General features: G+C 42.5%; 1 protein-coding gene across 2 annotated transcripts in view; it reads right to left on the minus strand.

Moving 5' to 3' along the window:
* The window catches only part of PDS5B (PDS5 cohesin associated factor B), a 111,531-nt gene extending 93,741 nt beyond the window's left edge, over nt 1-17,790 (minus strand). For both annotated transcript variants that reach the window (XM_089512514.1, XM_089512513.1), the window contains exon 1: nt 17,733-17,790. The gene's annotated coding sequence lies outside the window, so the exon portion shown is untranslated. The remainder of the gene's footprint in view (nt 1-17,732) is intronic.
* Nucleotides 17,791-19,184: the final 1,394 nt, after the last annotated feature.

Here is a 19,184-nt window from a genome sequence, read left to right on the forward strand (position 1 = left end):
AGATAGTTCCACAATTTGGGAGCAGACTAACAAGGGTTTTTCTCTTGTCCTCACCAACTGCGCCTGTGATGGTGGTGGAACTGAGAGAAAGCCTTCCCCCAAAGCTCTTAAAACTTGGGAGGGTAACAGAGTTTTGTATTTACACAATAGCTATGAACCTATAATAATAATAATGAGAGAGAGAAATGAATTTGTGTTGCCAAAAGAAGAAGGGGACAAGATTAGTCCCAAAAACTGGAAAAGGTGAAAAAAGCCTTATCAGGAAATAAGAAAGGCCAGGACAATAAGAGAGAACAGGAAAACTGCAATTAGATTTGGAAAGTGCTGACAAAACCAGCATTATTGTTTACCTAAGATGTTTAGCTTGCAGATAGCTATTTTCTTTCATGTGGGCATAAAACATCAATGTACACCATAATTTGTCATTGAAACTGTCATAAAGATGAGTTCCATGTAGGCTCTTAACCTAAACAACAATTTTACACTTGTTTGAGTTTTCCAAGAACTTGATGTACATCAACTTTAATCCCAAAACAAGATTGACAGGCCTTCAGTTACAGTTCCTATGCCCTTCTGAAAAGCTTTTCCTGATGGACATTCAAGAAAAATCTAGATTCTAGAATGTGGCTGGAGTTAAATTTTAACAATGTGGCACTACAGAGTGTGGAGTAAGGAGAAGAGAATTAATAAAGTTTAGGTGGAGACACTTGATGCAAGAACAGTCTGTTCAAAGTTAGCCACTTCCCCTCAACACATCTGAGGCTTTTCCTGTGGTGCAACCAATCATCATAAGAGATGGAGCAGGATGGGCAGGTGGAATGAACTGATTTCTATTTGTACAAAATCCCTTGATATTCAGGATCCTAGTCACAGTCCCAGAATGGGAAAACTGAGGCCCACAGAATGCATACTGGCCTCCAGGTCTCAACATACAGCTCCTGAAGTAACTCTGAACCCTTCCAATCCCAGAGACCCAAAATCATTTTTGCTGGGGGGATCAAAATGGGTCAGTACAGCCCCGACATCCCCTCAAGCTCCCACATATCCCCAAACCTTTTAAAATTGCACAAAAAATTGGCTTCAAATGAAACTAGAAATGAAGACATGTCACTTCCAGTTGTGTTAGGTTTGCCAGTGCAGCCCAACAGGCAGATGCACTGGTGAAAAACATCCCCACTCTCTCTGCAGTTGCTTACCCCTGCCATAGGTAACCTTCAAATGCTATGTCAGATTGTTGTTGTTATTGTGTGCCTTTAAGTCATTTCCAATGACTTCTGGTGACCCTAAGGCAAACCTATCCTGGGATTCAAAGAAGGTTTGCTAAATCAATACCATTAATCCACAAATTAAAGAGCTATGGTTCAAATTAAGACACCACAAAGCTTACCCAAATCCACATTCATAGCAGATTTTTTTTTAAAAAAAATGTTTTTTTAAATCTATCCATATACTTGACATTCAAACTTGCCATGGCTCGATGCTATGGAATTCTGGGAATTGTAGTTCTCTACAGACTTCTCTAACAGAAAAGGTGAAATGTCTCACAAAACTACAATTCCCAGCATTCCTTAGCATTGAGCCATAGCAGTTAAAGTGATGTCCAACTGAATTATTTCTGCAGTGAGGATACAGCCACTGTACTCCTTCCCCATGATAATACCATCCTCCTCCACACAGAGAGAAACTGGCCAATGCATGGGGAAAATATTAAGTGTGTTGCTTATCACATTTTCCAGGCCTTCTCACATTATGCTACAGCTCTTAATCTAATAATACAACATAAAATAGAGGCATAAATACGTTTCCATAGGAGGTACATGAAACATTTTAGGATTTTCCACACCTCTGCAACTGCATCATGCTAATGAAACTTTCCTCTTCCACCTCACTTGCTGCATACACCTGCATCACATCACTTTTTTAATTTGACAATATTTTGTATCCATAAAGCAACCTTTCCCAGTCTACTACAGCCTCCAGGTGTCTGTTAATTTGTCTACAATACATACCATCCACAGCCAGCACTACTGAAAGTGAGGTATGGTGAGACTCTATTCCAACATTTGGAAGCCTTAGGTTGAGACAGGATGGTGATGGCAGTTAATGTTTTATATATAGTGTTTTTACACACACACACACACAATACATACATACATACTCTACCAAAAACAACAGTTTTAGGAGCAGGTTGCAAAAATTAAATTAAAAAATACAGTTAAATTAAATCCAGCACAATAAAAAATCAAGCAGCTCAGGAAGGTATATAAAGACAGCCATAAAATATGAAATGCTAGTGCAGGGAGCCTTTGGATTTGGAAATAAATCACTGTAGGTGCTGGGGATTTTGAGAAGGGCAACAAGAAGGTCCTACAACTGAGGTTCTCTCTCTTGTTTAGTACTTGCCTACTGTCTCTCAACAGGAATACAATGAGGAAGGCCTCTGAAGATTGCGAAGGGCAGAGCTACTTAAAAGTGATGGATGGTTTGTGGACTAATGCCAATCCACATGTCATCAGGGGGGAAAAGAACCAGTTGTAGACAATGTGCACAAATATGATACTAGCTTTTGGCAAATTAGGGTCTGGGCTAAGGGTCTGGAATGGTATAATGTTAAACACCAGCAATAACACTTTAAATCAGGCTTGGAAACAAATAGGAATCCAAAGCAACTAATGAAGAATTAGTATCAAATGATCACTGATAAGGCATCTCCCTACACTTCTGCACAGAAGAAATATGACTAGAAATTGCCCAAAGGTGAAAGGTGGTAACTTAGGTCCAAAACACACTGCAGAAATAATCCAGTTTGAGGCTGCTTTAGCTGCCCTGGCTCAGTGCTAGGGAATCCTGGGAGTTGTGGTTTATTGTGGCCCCAGAGCTCTTTGACAGAGAAGGCGCACAAAACTACAGTTCCCAGGCTTCCCTAGCACTGAGCCAGGGCAATTAAAGCAGTGTCAAACTGGATTATTTCTGCAGTGTTTTGGACCTTAGAGACCCTAATTTTCAGCATATACTCCAGCATGTGTATGTAAACAACTGGGCAGGTTCAGTTCAATTTTGATTTAACTCTAAAACACTTCACCTCAGAAGCTATTTGTATTCTTTTCTGTGTATTGAATAAATTAAGGCAGCATATAAATGAAAGAAAGAAATAATAAAGATAATCACTATGAGGCCCTTGGTTGGTTTGTGCTCTAAGTACTGCCTCAGGTTTGACAGATTTTTTTCCTGTCTGATAACTTTTCCTTGCCTGGAGGCTATTATAGGGGGAAATGTGAAGTGAGCTCTAATAAGCTGTTTTCATTTGTTGTAAAAGGTGCAGCTGCCTTAAGAGAAAACAGCCTGGAAACTGCTTTAGCATGAAGTTTCCCTGTTCAGAAAGGATCGCTTATGGTTATTAGGCGAGTTAAAAGGCCCTTTATGAGGCATCCACATTTCCCTTTCTTTGCCTTCTAGAGACAGCAAGAACTGGAGCACCAGCTTTCCTCTCTAGCTGAGGACTTGGGGGAACAGGCATACCCCCACAGCTGCACTGAGCTTCAAAGGGATCAGTATGTCCAGGGCCCCTATCCAGTTATAAGCAAAAGAGGATGGGGTTGGATGTTTTTGCAGTGGTAGACACTCAAAGCACTTTGAGTATTCAGCAGCAACACAAACTCCTTCTTCAAAGGCAAAGGAATGGTCTGCTCACAGTCAGTTGTGGAAAGCAAATGTATTTAACCCAGCCAGCAGCAAAACAACATCAACAATAATGCCTGCTCCTATCCACCTGCTCCCCAGGTTCAGAGTGGGGTAAGCTCTTGCTTTTCACCACGGCATGTTTCCTTTTTTAATAAGACGTAAAGTACAGTACTTACATTGACCTGTGGAAAAGTCGACTCAGGTTTTTGGGGTCAATTTTTTTACTAAAATTTCTAGACTTATACATGAGTATATACAGACCTGAATTGCGACTGTCTGCATAGTTATAAAAAATTATCCAAATTTCAGCAACATGCCATATATAGCTTTTATTTATTGCCTTTTAAACAAGAATAAACTATATACAACAAAAATGCCTCAAAAATCTATTGCATTTTGAAACTAGGATACTTTTATGTCCCAGCCAATGTAATGTCCCATGCCATTTTCAGCAAACCATGATGCAATGAAGCAGAAGTAACATGATGAGATTTTCAGTCAGCTAGCCTCATTTGGAGAAAGTCAAATTTTCTTTCATGGAGGAAGACACATCTGAATTTTCACAGGGAATATTAAAATATAGTCACAACACTAACCCTCAATGGACTGTAACTATCACTGGGGTCAGAGATCATAGAATACTTTTAATCACAGAGCACAGAGGTTAGATTACAACAACATTAGCAGCAACCACAAAATGTAATGGCAGTGTACCCCATACTGTAATTAGGCATCTCATTTATCTTGGACCTACTATCCTCATTAGTGCGACAACATTCTAGTACTATGAGACAGAGCTTTCTCAGTTTATCCTCTCCATATTGGCAAATTTTTGGAATGTATGAAGGCACCAGATCCCATCTGATCTTAAAAGCTAAGCTGAGTCAGTCCTGGTTAGTACTTGGAAAGGGGATCAGCAGGGAAAACTGGGCACTATAGGCTATATTGCAAAGGAAGGCAATAGAAAACCACCCCTGAGTATTCCTTGTTAAGAAAAGGCTATGACATTCATTGGGTGGCTACAAGTTGACAGACAGCTTGAAATACATACACACACCTTATTTTTTTCCAGTTAACTTAAGAGTACTCAAGCCTAAATCCAATTATTAGTCACAATTAATGGAGTCAATCAGGTTGAAGTCAATACTTATGCAAACTGGTATTGTCTTTGTATCTGCCCTTGGTGTTTGAGTCTATGGATACCAAAATCCGTAGATGTTCATGGCCTGCTATAAACAATGGCAAAGTAAAATGGTGACCCTTATATAAAATGGTAAGATCAAGCTTTGCTTTTTGGATGTTTTAAAATATATCTTTTCAAGCTATGAATGGTTAAATCCATGGATACAGAATCCATATTTTAAATGTTACCTAAATGTTTCACTTTTCATATTGTGTTTTTTCTGGTTGATAGGCGCCTACAAAACCTGTGTGTTTATATAGAACCCATTTGTTTATCAGTGGGCATCTAGAGGTTTTAAACAGGTATTATATCTGGGACATTCCTCTAGGGAGCAGAGAACACAGGAGACACAGAAGGCAACAGGGGGCCATAGGGATGCAAATGGGAATGATCCCTGAACCAAGCACCAAAAAGCCAGAACTTAGACTATGTGGTAATCACCAGGGCTGCGGAGTCAGAGTTCCAAAACACACTGCAGAAATAATCCAGTTTGAGACCGCTTTAACTACCCTGGCTCAGTGCTAGAGAATCCTGGGAATTGTAGTTTATTGTGGCACCAGAGCTCTCTGACAGAGAAGGCTAAATATTTCCCAAAACTACAGTTCCTAGAATTCACCAGTATTGAGCCAGGGCAGTAAAAGCGGTCTCAAACTTGATTATTTCTGCATTGTGTTTTGGACCAGAATCATGGTGTCAGAAGCAATTTGTGGCAATTAATAGGAATGTATAGACTCCAGCTTCAAAACAAAACCTTATAATGTTATAACAATAAAAGGTAAATATTTTATACTTGTACTGAACCTTTTATTAAATGAGCAGTTTGCAGCATATTTACTTTCACATGAATTTAGGGAGAATTTTCTTATTCAGAAATTTTAATCAAATAACTGTATTGTATGTTCTAGCAATCCAAGAAGCTTGACAATTCACATGGTGGGTATAAAATGCCATATGCTATCATTTTAGAAAAGTGAACTTGTTATTACTAATTAATATACATTTGCCATTTATGGGGGACTCAAGAGTCAAATAGTCAAAAAATGGATGAATTAGAGTCAAAGGTTTGGCATACTGACTCCACAAGACCTTGTCACCACACTGTTCTGTTGGGTTTAAAAAATATTTATTTTAGATCTCAGCAGTAAACTATCTCAACAGTACACTTCAACCACAAAATATCATCTTCTACACTCCCACTGTTGTACTTATTTATAGACTGGGGAAAATATTTTCCTGCTTCTTCATGTTCAGTAGTAACCTAATGTGGGTGAGTAAGACAATCATTAATCATTATTTATGATATTCTAACTATTGGTTTAGCTAGCATGTTTGCAATGATTTTAGTCTTTCCTATTAATTCTGAACTAGTCAAGAGAAAAAAAATAAGAATTTCTTTATTTTTAAAAAGAAAGATTTATTTAAATTAAGGGTACCAATATAAAAATCTATTTTTTAAAACTTTATCCAAAATCTACTTATATGTAATGTGAAGCCAAAGGCTTCCATGGTTGGCATCCATAGTTTTTTGTGGGTTTTTTGGGCTATGTGGCCATGTTCTAGCAGAGTTTGTTCCTGACACTTCGCCAGCATCTGTGGCTGGCATCTTCTCTGAAGATGCCAGCCACAGATGCTGGCGAAACGTCAGGAAGAAACTCTGTTGTTCCACATTTTATCTAAATATCTCAGAGTGACATTGTACTAATATTCTCTTAGTACAATCCTGTGCTTCATTATTTTATCAGTATTATAAAGATTTGCATTGTAATTCAAATGTATATGACTGAAATATTGGACTACAGTGCGCCCGTGCCATACGCGGCCTTGAGCATACGCGCTCAAGCCGCGGGGCACGCGCAGGGCGGAGCGTCCCATTCAATTGAATGGGCATGCGCGCCCGTTGCGCCCTGCACGCGCTGCCGCGCACGAGCCCCATTGTTTCCAATGGGGCTTGAGCATAGGCGGAATTCGCCTTACGTGGAGGGATCCGGAACGGATCCCCCGCGTAAGGTGAGGACGGACTGTAATGGAAAATGTATTGGTGGAGACAACAAGCAGGTAAGTTTCTTGATACTGGTCAATTAGAGCCAAGCCAGGAAAAGGTGAGGGATGCTCCCAGGATGAGTATATAAGAGAGAGGAGCAGGTTTGAAAGGGGTTGTTGTTGATGTTGCCCGGGGGGGGGGGGGGGTGAATAGCCATTGAGGCTAGGTTAGACTTCTGTGAGGGGCAGTTAGAAAGTATTTTAGATACCCAAAAAAGGGCCAAAGAGTGTCCTTAATTAAATTGTTGTAGTGTCCTGCAGGAGACATAATGTTTCGTGGCCAGTGGAGTCACAGGCAACCAGGAGGGTTATAAGATACAAAAGTTTAATAAAGGTTCTGTGAGAACTTAGTCTGTAAGAGAACATATGCATATACAAAGCTATAAAGAAACAATTACAAAGACAAGCTGAAGAAACTGTCAAACTGCATAACTAATAAAGTATGTATACACCGCATCCATTGTGTACACCATCCACTAATAGATATACTGTATTCAGGCTGAATTGTAAATAAATTTATTACTTTGTTTCAACAAGCAGTTGTCTGAAGTGATTTCAGAAACATTTTAAAAATGCTACCAATATTGAGAAAGTCTTTTAGGTTTGGGACACATTAGATCAGGGGTAGGCAACCTTTTTGAGCCGGGGGCCAAGTTGCTGTCCCTCAGACAACTGGGGGGGGGGGGGGCTGAAGCCTAAAAATAAATAAATAAATAATTTTAATTAAATAAATAAATAAACCAGGACAAATGTAGGACAAATTTTTCAAATGGAGGACACTTTTTAAAAATTTGCTGATTTAAAAAAAATGTTAATATAAATGCATGTTTCAGAGGCTTCTATAAACAATTGCCCCCTTTGCCCGCCGCTTGCCCCCCTTGCCTGCCACTTGCCCCCCCTTGCCCGCCTCCTCCTGATAGGCCAAAGGCCCCACACCCTCATGCAAGAGGCCAAACGCTCCGGCGGCAATCGACGGCAGGACCAGGCTGGGGCCAGTCCCAAGGCCTTGCCGGGCCGCATCCGGCCCACGGGCCGCAGGTTGCCTACCCCTGCATTAGATAGTGGGTGTGTGGCTGTCAAAGAATAGTTGGTGCCAAGCTGAGAGGAAATTTGAAACCCAGACGGTTGGCATCTAAAGAGAGTTATACTGCAGGAAACACTTAAGAGAATCCCGAGTTCAAGTCTCGCAGTGAAAAATAGGTAGGATAGTGACCATCATCTTCACATAATTGGTGGCATCAGTGCAATCAAAAAGACTAATTGAGTTCAGTGGGACTTACTCCTGCTGCATAAAAGTATATGGCATTGCATCCTAAAAGGAACATTACAGGCAAAAACACATCAGCGAAAATAGGTGTCTGTATCCTAATGCCAAAAAGAAAGCCAAGACAGCTGATTTGGAGGACCAGTAGCTGAGTCTTAAAGTGAAAAAATAAATAAGAAAAACTATTTAAAAAAAAACAAACAGTAGCTATGAATACTAAAAAGTCACAAACTGAGAAATTGAGAATAGTAAAGTAAATATACTTAGAATTGAAGTGGGTAGAAAATCCAAACCAAAAACTTTCTAAACTACTAGATACATTGTCAGTCTATGGACAAGTCAAAGGAAATTTTTGCTGCTTCAGTAAGGAAGTCAACCCAAATAAAGGTGAGAGTGGCTGGTTTTTAAAGGCAGTATCCAGACCGGCGCTTAGCACCAGCCTGGATACATGCTAGGGTTGCTTCAGGACATTCTTTACAGATGCCCCACAACCCTAGCAGGTAACTGCAGCATCAAAATGGCAGCACCCTGTCTACATGGGCGCAACCATTACAACATCATGGCTGGATCGCAGCCAAACAGCATGGCACAGGTGTGATGTGCACACATCACTGCAGGGCACTTCTGGCACCCTTTTCGCAGTGCCAAAAGGAGCTCCAAAATGGAGCTCCTTTCACCACACGTATCACTGGTGTGGCCTTTAAACGGCCACACCAGCAATACAGAAGAGTGTCCAGCACACACAGACACACACCAATAAGGAAGGCAATTAACTATGGAGCTGGAAGTAGTCCACAAACCTTGGAGAGAGAAAGAGAGAAAGCAAACCAAAAGCCAAGCCAAAGTCAGGATAACAGAGGTCACAATAGTCAGTCCAATCCAGGGTCAGGTCAGCCAGAAGGTAGCAATAGTCCAGTCCAATCCAAAGTCAAGGCAACAAGGAGTCAAGATACAGGGAGCCAGTGCAGGCAGCAGCACACCAAAGAATCATGCAATAAACTCTGGCACAGACTTGGTGTCTCTCTGCTCATTAAGTAAGAGAAACTCTTCCCCATGCCACCTGAGGCTGATTTGCTAATTGCTTCTCAGCAATTCTCTGGGATCTGCACCTGCCAGCACTTTCAGCCCTGCATGGTCTATAGGAGGGAACCTTCAAGCCTGGTTCCTCCCCAGAGTCACCACTAGGCTGCTGTACCACCAGAGGAATCCCACCAGCACTAGGACCTGGCTGAGCCTCCTCCTCTGGGGCTGGGAGATCAGGGCTGGATTCTGGCAGAGCAGGATTAACACCTGGTGTAGCCTCAATTACCTCTTGTACTGGAGCAGGATTAGCACCTGGTGTATCCTCAATTACCTCTTGCTCTGGAGGAGCCCCATCCTCCTCCTCATCCTCCGAGACCTGCTCTTGGCTGGCCATGACAAAGAGAAAGGGGCCAAGCGGCCCCTTTCTCTCTTTCCCCACAGATGTTGAGGTGTCCTTGGGGCATGAAGCCCCAAGGACACCCCTTTCCAGGCCATAGGGAAGTGGCATTTTGCCGCTTCCCCGAGGCCTGGAGAAGCAGTGGATCGGGGCCTCTGGGGCTGCTGCTGTGGCTGCTCAGGCCCCAAACCGTCAGGGAAAGGGGCGGGTGCAGGCCGCCCCAAAGGGGCAGTTTGTATCCCACCAAAGAAAGTCAAAGGAAAATGTAAATCTGGCTCACGACATGAAAAGGAGATACACAATGAATATGTGGAGATTGTCAGTTGCAGTAGTACATTTTCCCCTACACGGTACTCAGGTTTTAAGCAAGATTTGTTACCAGAGTGCTTGGAAACTATGACTACAACATACTGAACATTTAATTGAAATGGAAATTGCCAAGAAAGTCCAGCACAGTTATATTTATATTTAGGACAGTGATTTCTTTTTTTAAAAAATACTGTTGATTAATTAAAGAGATTATAAAAGGTAATACTCCTTGCTTTAAAAATCTATTCCGATGAATTGTTGACCAAATCAGGAAAATAAAAAGAGCAAACACTTTGGCAAAACAAGGTTAAGTTGAAAAGGCAAACCTTTTGCTGAGTCTCTGGGCAGTAATAAATAATTGTTTCTGTTTTTGACAAGGCAAGCCAAGAAAGTATTTGAAGAACAAGTTGTTAACATTAAAAAATGAAAACATTGGAAGGAAAGAGGCTGCTGCTACACTGCACAATTATTTCAGTTTGATACTACTTTAATAGTCATGGCTCCAGTCTATGGAATCCTGGGATTTGTAGTTTGTTGTTGCACCAGAGCTCTCTGACAGAGAAGGCTAAATATCTTACAAAATTACAAATCCCAGAATTCCATGGCATTGAGCCATGGCAGTTAAAGCAGTGTCAAACTGAATTAATTCTGCAGTGTAGCAGTAGCCAGAGTCTCTCAAAGAGGCTTTGAGAACTAGCTCTAAAACACACTGCAGAATTAATCCAGTTTGAGGCCACTTTAACTGCCATGGTTCAGTGATAAGGAATCCTGGGAACTGTAGTTTGTTGAGGCACCTGAGTTCTCTGACAGAGAAGGGCTAAATGTCTCACAAAACTACAGTTTCCAGTATTCCCTAGCATTGAGGCAGGGCAGTTAAAGCAGCCTCAAACTGGATTATTTCTGCAGTGTCTTTTGGACCTCAGCTGTCAAGATGTATTTTAAATACGAGCAGTTTACAAAAGCAATGCAAACATCTGAAAATTTTAAGAGATAATTATTGAACAGCAAAATGTCAATAACTTTATCGGAAAATAATTCTGAACATATTTGTTACAGTTTCAGGAAAAAAACTAGAATATCTTTTTCTTCTTAGTATAAGGCAAAACTTCAAATATGAATTTCCTATAGAAGTACTATTCACACTTGCAAGCTTTTAATATTCAGAGAGTGCTGCAGCAATTAGAAATAAAGTTTCAACAACTAGCATTTGGGGAAGTGTTCTAGGTGTAATACCTATGCACATTCTTCATCTTAAAACAAGAATGCAACCCTTTTGTATCTCCCAATCACCTGACCTCCTCAAAACAAACAAGAAAAAACAGCTCCCCAAAATGGTCAAAACCAGAAGTAGACTTTCAGTCACTTTCAAGTGCTTTTTTAAACTAGTTTTTCATCAAAGCTTTGGTAGTGTGACCCACCATAGGTTTCACAGAGTGAAAATTGCACCTGTCACAGTTGTCCACCTCTTTACATTGACAAGAAAACGTCCCCTTTGAAAGAGGATGCAGCCCTTTGACCTTTTAATGCTCAGCCTTCCCTAATGCAATTTAAATAAAATATGGCTTCCATTTCTGGGGACAATATGTACCAGAGTTTTAAGGAACCTTGCAGTTGCAAGCATCTACTCATTCAACTGTGTATAGGGGGGGTCTCTCCCAATTTTGAAGTAAGAACTCTACATTTAAAGATTACAATATAAGGCATTTATATCCCATCCTTTCAGGGCAACTTTACAAATGATGTAAAACAAAACGGAGTAAATAAAAGAAACTAGAAATATAAAAACTGACATTAGAAACAGCACATAAAAGAGCATAAAACTAGGTCCATGAAGAAATAAGTGGCCTGCGGGAATAAAAAAGGGTTTCAACTGGGACCAGAAATATAAAGTGAACCACACCATAGAGAATAGTCGTCTCTTCTGTTCAGAGGATAAAACCGAAAGCTCCACACAAAATCTTCAGGGACAGATTGGAGACCGAACAAAACAGAAAGTGCAGCCTTTGAAACCTGCCATATTTCCTCTGTCACACAAGCATAACAGCATTTGTTTTATATCATATTTATCCACATACACAACTCAACTGGGAAACATGGATAAAGCAGCACTGGGAAATTTTGAGGAGGCACCTGATCACAGAAGATATGCCAGGGGCATCTACACTGTAGAAATAATGCAGTTTGATACCACTTTAACTGCCATGGCTCCATTCTACAGAATCCTAGGATTTGTAGTTTTGTGAGCCCCCAGCAAACTTTGGTAGAGAAGGCGAAAGATCTTGTAAAACTACAAAGCCCAGGATTCCCTAAAATGGAAGTACTTAAAGTGGTGTCAAACCACCTTATTTCTACAGTGTAGATGCAGCCACAGTTGGACCTCTGTATTCATAGATTCTGCATCCACAGATTCAACCATCCATGGCTTGAGAATATTTTTTAAAAATGAAATAAATTCCCAAAAGCAAATCTTGATTTTGCCATTTTATATCATGAACACCATTTTACTATGCCATTGTATATAACAAGACTTTATCATCCACTGCAATTACTAGACATCAAGAGCGAACAGGCATTGCTTAATTAACACACCAATCAAATATAAGCTTCTGCACAATTTGAAAAAAATTAAGCACAAAATTTTCTTAAAATAAAAGGTAGCAATTCAGCATGTAACTATACTTCTGAAATTTTATTCTCAATTAAAGCTTAAACATGACCTGAATAATTTTCCTGAAACAGATTTTACAATTACCTATGTATAGAACTTAAAGACATTATCCTGTACAGAAAAGTAGATAGATTGATAGGGATTGCTGTAGTAAACACTCCATCCACTACTCTTCATACATAGCCTATGTCTTGTGTATTTACCTTACACATATACAAAATGAAAGCCCCAGCACATATGTCTAGAGCCTGTACATATACAACAGCTACTGATGTACATTAGCTTGCAAACACAAGCCATGACCAACATACAGAGGATAGAGGTGAGTATCTACAATGGACTAATAACACAAAAGCAAACACAAGTACTCACATACAGTTTGGCAGAATATAAGATAGAAGTGCACAAATTTACAAAGAAAAGCAGCTTGTGTTCCATATATATATATTATGCTTTTATAAAGATAATAAGCAACACAAGTGAGTGGTGTACATCACAACACATGTATATGTCTCTGCTGGAAATCATTACAAAGCCCAAATTCCCATAACTGGGAATGCCGCTAGATTTAACAGTGGACACATTCCTGCAGGAAGGAACCATACTAATGATCTTCATTTTTCAGTTTTTGTCAACCATTGTTTTGCTTTTCACCACAAACACACGAAAAGTTTAGAAAGAAAAAAGAGCCACACAGAAAACATATCCAAGGGTAGCTGTATTGGCCAGATAGGAAAATACAGTATCATCCAAAACCCACAAAACTGGGATACCTTTATTGGGCCAGTCAAATTTACACATGTTGTAAAGAGATCTTGTAGCATCTTTGAGACTAACTGAAAGAAAGAAGTTGGCAGCATGAGCTTTCATAGTCTTCAGTCTACTTCCTCCGATGCATCTAATACTGAGATGAAGTTATAAATCTTGTAAGCTTTCAAAGCTCCACTGGCTTCTTCATCAGGCAAATGTGTTAAAAATGATACAGAAGCTTTTTCCCCCCTTTTCTTTCTGCTGCATCATTTTAACACCTATGCCAGATGGAGAAGCCAGTGGAGCTTTAAATACTTGCAACATGTATAATGTGCATTTTGTTTGACCCAATAAAGGCATCAGTTTTGTGGATTTGGGATGGTACTGTACAGATTCATACAGGATAATGAGAAATTCCAGATCTGGGGACAGTTAAAGTGGTGTCAAACTGGATTATTTCTGTAGTGCAGATGCAGCCATAGTAATGGTTGCTCACACTTGGCAGAAAGTACCAGAGGCCTTTCTTTATTGTTCAAGCAAAGGAAGCCAAGGCGGGTTACAGACCGCCGAAAAGTGGCGGCCTGCACCCGCCCGTTTCCCCGCTGTATCGGGGCCTCAGCTGCCAGACCGGCAGCCTCCGAGGCCCTGATCCGCCGCTTTGCAGGCTGTGGGAAAGCAGCAAAAGGCCGCTTCACCGCAGCCTGGAAAGGGGTGTCCTTGGGGCTTCAAGCCCCAAGGACACCCCGTGGTGGCAGGGAGGAGGAGAAAGGGGCCGCTTGGCCCCTTTCTCCTCTGCGTCGCTGGGCGCAGACGTCTGAAGGCTGCGCCCAGCGATGCAAAGCCAGGAAGGAGCTCCTTCCGGGGTTGCGGAAAGGGCGCCATAGGCCCCAATACGTCACGACCGCATGGCCCCAATATGTCACAACCGCGCCGCATTGTTTGGAGGCGGCGCAGTCGTGACATAATGATGGTGGCGGCTGTGTGGAACGGCCGCCGCCATTTTCTACGCGCAGAGCGCGTACTAGGGTTAGGGGGGTGCAGAAGCACCGCCCCTTCCTAACCCTAGTACGCGCTCGTCGCGTACTTTAAGGCCCGTTTGTAACGGGCCCAAATCTCTATAACTAAAATCAGCCAAGTTTGGATCTGGTATATTAGTAGAGACCAAAAGATTTTTAAAAATCCCACCTCTGAAGAGTAGAAAGAGAGAGGCCTCTTATGCCAGGCAAGTTAAAAGAAAGTAGAGTCAGCCCTCTTTAGCCACTGATTTTTATCCACAGATTGAAACATCCACTGCTTAAAAATATGTTTTTAAATTCCAGAAAGCAAACCTTGATTTTGCTGTTTTATATAAAGCATACCATTTCACTTCGCCATTGTATTTAATGGGACTTCAGCATCCATGGATTTTAGTATCTGCTGGGGCAAAGTAAGCAGACGTCCTCCATTTCCAGGACATTTCAACCTTTTGTCCAGCAGGAATTACAAACTGTCCTCCATTTTCAGCATGACTAAGAAGCATGAATTCATATTTCTATGAGTGTTTTTAGCTTTTACAGTCATGCCTCCACATTTGCGGATTTGACTTTTGCGGATTTGATTATTCATGGATTGTATTAGTATGTTCTCTCTCGGAATACCTAGGTCCACCAGTGCAACTCTATGGTCAACTTTAACCAAAAGAAGCACTGAAGGACCTAGAGATTCCTAGAGAGAACAATCTACTAGGCATTTTAGCTCCTCCAGTGCAACTCTATGGTCAATGTCTGGCAGATGTAGCACTGGAGGATCTAGAAATTCCTAGGGAGGTGTTCTCTCGGGTAAAAACATAATTTTTGTTATTTGCGTTTTTTCCACATTCATGGAAGTCCTGTGCCCCTAACCCCAGCAAATGTGGGGGGACCACTGTATTTTGGAATCCTACATACAGTATTTTTTTCTTCAATGCCGTACATTTTGCGGAGCCTTGTCCTCCTCTGTGGTTGGGACATCTGGTCAACCTACATGGGGTCCAGAAACCAAACCCCAATGGATACTAAGGGCCCAATGTATAAAAGAGTTTGGATTGCGTTTGGGGGGTAACTAGCCTTTAGGTCCCTTCTCCCCCTTTCAACCCCAAACCTAAATCCCAGCAGGCCCCAGGCAATGGCAACAGCAAAGGGGCTGAACTGGAACAACTAAGAGGAAAGGTCTACTAAGCCAACTCTTAGGAAACTCTTAGGAAAGGCAAACCACCACAAGGCACACAGAGCTTTCTCAGCCACAATCCAACAAGGCTGCATCCACACTGCAGAAATGATCCAGTTTGACACCACTTTAACAGCTCTGGCTCCATGCTATGGACTTCTGGGAACCATAGTTTGTTGTGGCACCAGAGCACAACACACACGGCAGAAATAATCCAGTTTGACACCACTTTAACTTCCATGGCTCAATTCCACAGAATTCTGTGGACTGTAGTTTTGTGAGGCAACAAACTACCATCCCTGGAATTTCATAGCATTGAGCCATGGCAGTTAAAGGGGTGTTACACCAAATTATTTTTGTTTGTTGTGATGCTACAACAAACGACAACTCCAAGAATTCCATAGGATGGAGCCAAGGCTCTTAAAGTAGTGTCAAACTGGATTGTTTCTTCAATGTGCGCTTTGTTCTGGTGCCACAAAGAACTATAGTTCCCAGAACCCCACAGCATGGAGCCCTGGGGCCATTAAAGTGGTGTCATAGCCACCCTGATAGTGACAAACCATAGACTGGCAATGAGACATTCCAGATTTGGGGGTCCTTGGAATGACAGAAACTCCCTCTTTTAAAGGAAAGCCAGCCTCATAGTGACAAATCATAGGTTGCACCCACACTGCAGAAATAATCCAGTTTGAGACCACTTATAACTGCCATGCCTCAATGCTATGGAACTCTAGGAATTATAGTTTTGTGAAATATTCCACCTTCTCTGTCAAGCGAGTTCTGGTGACAAAACAAACTATGATTCCCAGGATTCCACAGCACACAGCCAGAGCTATTAAAAGTGGTGCCAAACTGAGTTATTTCTGCAGTGTGTTCTGCATGCTTTGTTCTGGTGCCACAGCCAACTACGATTCCCAGAGTTCCACAGCAAGGAGCCAGGGCCGTTAAAGTGGAAAACAGGATTAACTTTGCAGTGTGCATGAATGCAATCCAAGCTGAGCTGAAAGTGACAAATCATAGACCGCATCTGCACTATGGAAATAATCCAACTTGACACCACTTTAACAGTGGCTCCATGCTATGGAATTCTGGGAATTGTAGTTTTATGCGATATTCCACATTCTGTTTGAGAGCTCTGGTGCCACAACAAACTACAATTCCCACAATTCCACAGCATGGACCCTGGGCTGTTAAAAGTGGTGTCAAACCAGATCATTTCTGCACTGTGTGCTTTGCTCTGGCGCCACAACAAACTACAACTCCCAGAGTTCCACAGCAAGGAGCCGGGGCCGTTAAAGGGGTGTCAAACCGGATCATTCCTGCTGTGTGTTTTGTGCGCTTTTCTTTGGTGCCACAACTCCATCTATGACTCCCAAATCCAAAACACACCGCAGACATAATCCAGATCTAGACCTGCTTCAACTGCCTTGGCTCAGAGCTAGGGAATCCTGGGAAGTGTAGTTTTGTGAGACATTTGGCCTTCTCTGGTCCAAAACACACCGCAGAAATCACCCAGATTGAGACTGCTTTAACTTCCCTGGCTCAGTGCTAGGGAATGCTGGGAATTGTAGTTTACTGTGGCACCAGAGCTCTCTCTCTCTCTCTGACAGAAGAGGCTCAGTGTCTCACAAAACTACAATTCCCAGGATCCCCTGGCACTAAGGCAGGGCGGTTGAAGCGGTCTCACTCTAGAGGATTTCTGCAGAGTGTCTTGGAGCAGAGAAGGCTCCATGCCTCAAAAGCCACGCTTCCCAGGGGCCCTCGGAGGGCATTGAGCCAGGGCAGCCCAAGCGGCTCCCAAACCGGATTCTTCCCGCAGTGTGTGAAGAGAGCCCCAGGGCAACATGGAGCGGCGTCAAAGCGGATCATGGCTGCAGTGCGGATGCAGGAAGGAATAATAATAATAGTAACAACAATAAATAATAATGGTAATAGTAATAGTAATAATAATAATAATAATAATAATAATAAAGCCCAGCCCCAGGGCCACATTTGAAGCGGGGCATCCTCCTCTTCTCCGGAGGAGGAAAAGGGGGCTACAATTCCGTGGAAAGAGCCCCCCACATCGTCTTTGGTCACCAGAAAGGAATAAAAGACCCACGACCCACAAAAGGGCGGCAAGTTCAACATGGAAAGAAGGAAGGAGGGAAGGAAGGAAGGAAGGAGGGAAACCGGGAGGAGACGGAGGCCGAGGAGCGGGAAGGAGGAGGAAAAGGAGCCTCCTTTCTCTTACCTCCCGAATGGGTGGCAGTCGCCGCCGCTCCTTGCTTCTCCTCCTCCTCCTCCTCCTCCTCCTTCTCCGCCACCTCGAGCCCCCCGCCGCCGCCGCCGCCGCCGCCGTCGCCGTCCTCGTCGCTGGCCCCGGCAGCCAATCCCCGGCGCCCGCCTCGGCGCCTCTCCTTCTCCCGCCTCCTCCTCCTCCTCCTCTCGCCGCTTCAAAATGGCGCCAACCAGCCTCCCTCCCTCCCTCTCTCTCTCTCTCTCCGCCGCCCAGGCAAAGTAAAGCAGCAGCGACCCCTGCAGGCGCTGAGCGGCAGGACACAGGAATTGCGACCCTATGGATAGAATCCTAAGAGAGACGGAAGAGAGCACCAAAGCCCATCCAGCCCAGCCCCAGACTGGCTGTGCGTACACACACAACACATAGACATCCAGTCCATCTGTTATGGGACTCTCTCTCACACACATCCAGTCCAACCCCATTCTGCCATGCAGGGACTCACAACCAAAGTACACACACACAACAGATGGACATCCAGTCCAACTCCATTCTGCCATGCAGGGACTCACAACGAAAGCATGCGCACACGCGCACACACACACACACACACAATAGATGGACATCCAGCCTCTGGTTATTGTTATAATGCACATGGGGAAACACACATGGTCTATAAATTACCAAGTCCATAGAATCACACAATTGAAAGAAAACATTATGGAGCGCACCAGGGAATTCCAAAAGAAAATCAGCATGTGCTTTATGCACCATAGCAAAGCCTTATAGACTATAGCAGAACATAGATCATGAAAGGCTATGGGATGCCCTTAAAGACATGGGAGTGCCAACACATCTGATAGTCCTGATGAGGAATCTGTACTCACCACAAGAGGCCTAAGTACAGGGAACACAGGAAAACAGAGTGGTTCCCAGTTGGTAAAGGGATGGGAAAAGGCTGCATCCTTTCATCCTATCTGTTCAACTTGTATGCAGAACATATAATAAGAAAAGCAGGCTTGGACATGGAAGAAATAGGAGTGAAAATAGTAGGAAGCAATATCAGCATTCTAAGATATGCAGATGACACCAAGTCCATGGAATCATAGGACTGAAAGAGACTACCAGGGCCACCCAGTGCAATCCCATTCTGCCATGCAGGAACTCACAACCAAAGCACACACACCCTCCAACAGAAGAGCATCCAGCCTATGTTTATGGTTATACAGTGAACCCTTCTTATACGCTGGGGTTTGGTTCCAAGATCACCCGTAGATAACAAAATCAGTGTATGCTCAAGTCCCACTAAATATAATGACACAGCAAAATGATGTCCCTTATAAAAAATGGAAAATCAAGTTTTGATATTTGAAATTTATACTTTTTTGGAACATTTTCAAGCTGTGGATGCTTGAATCATGCATAAAAAATATGTGTATAAGAAGGGCCGACTGTAATGCACATAGG

The sequence above is a fragment of the Sceloporus occidentalis genome, unplaced genomic scaffold (genome assembly GCF_023333645.1).
Source record: "Sceloporus occidentalis isolate IW3139 unplaced genomic scaffold, rSceOcc1.0.p SCAF_2, whole genome shotgun sequence".
NCBI lineage: Eukaryota > Metazoa > Chordata > Lepidosauria > Squamata > Phrynosomatidae > Sceloporus > Sceloporus occidentalis.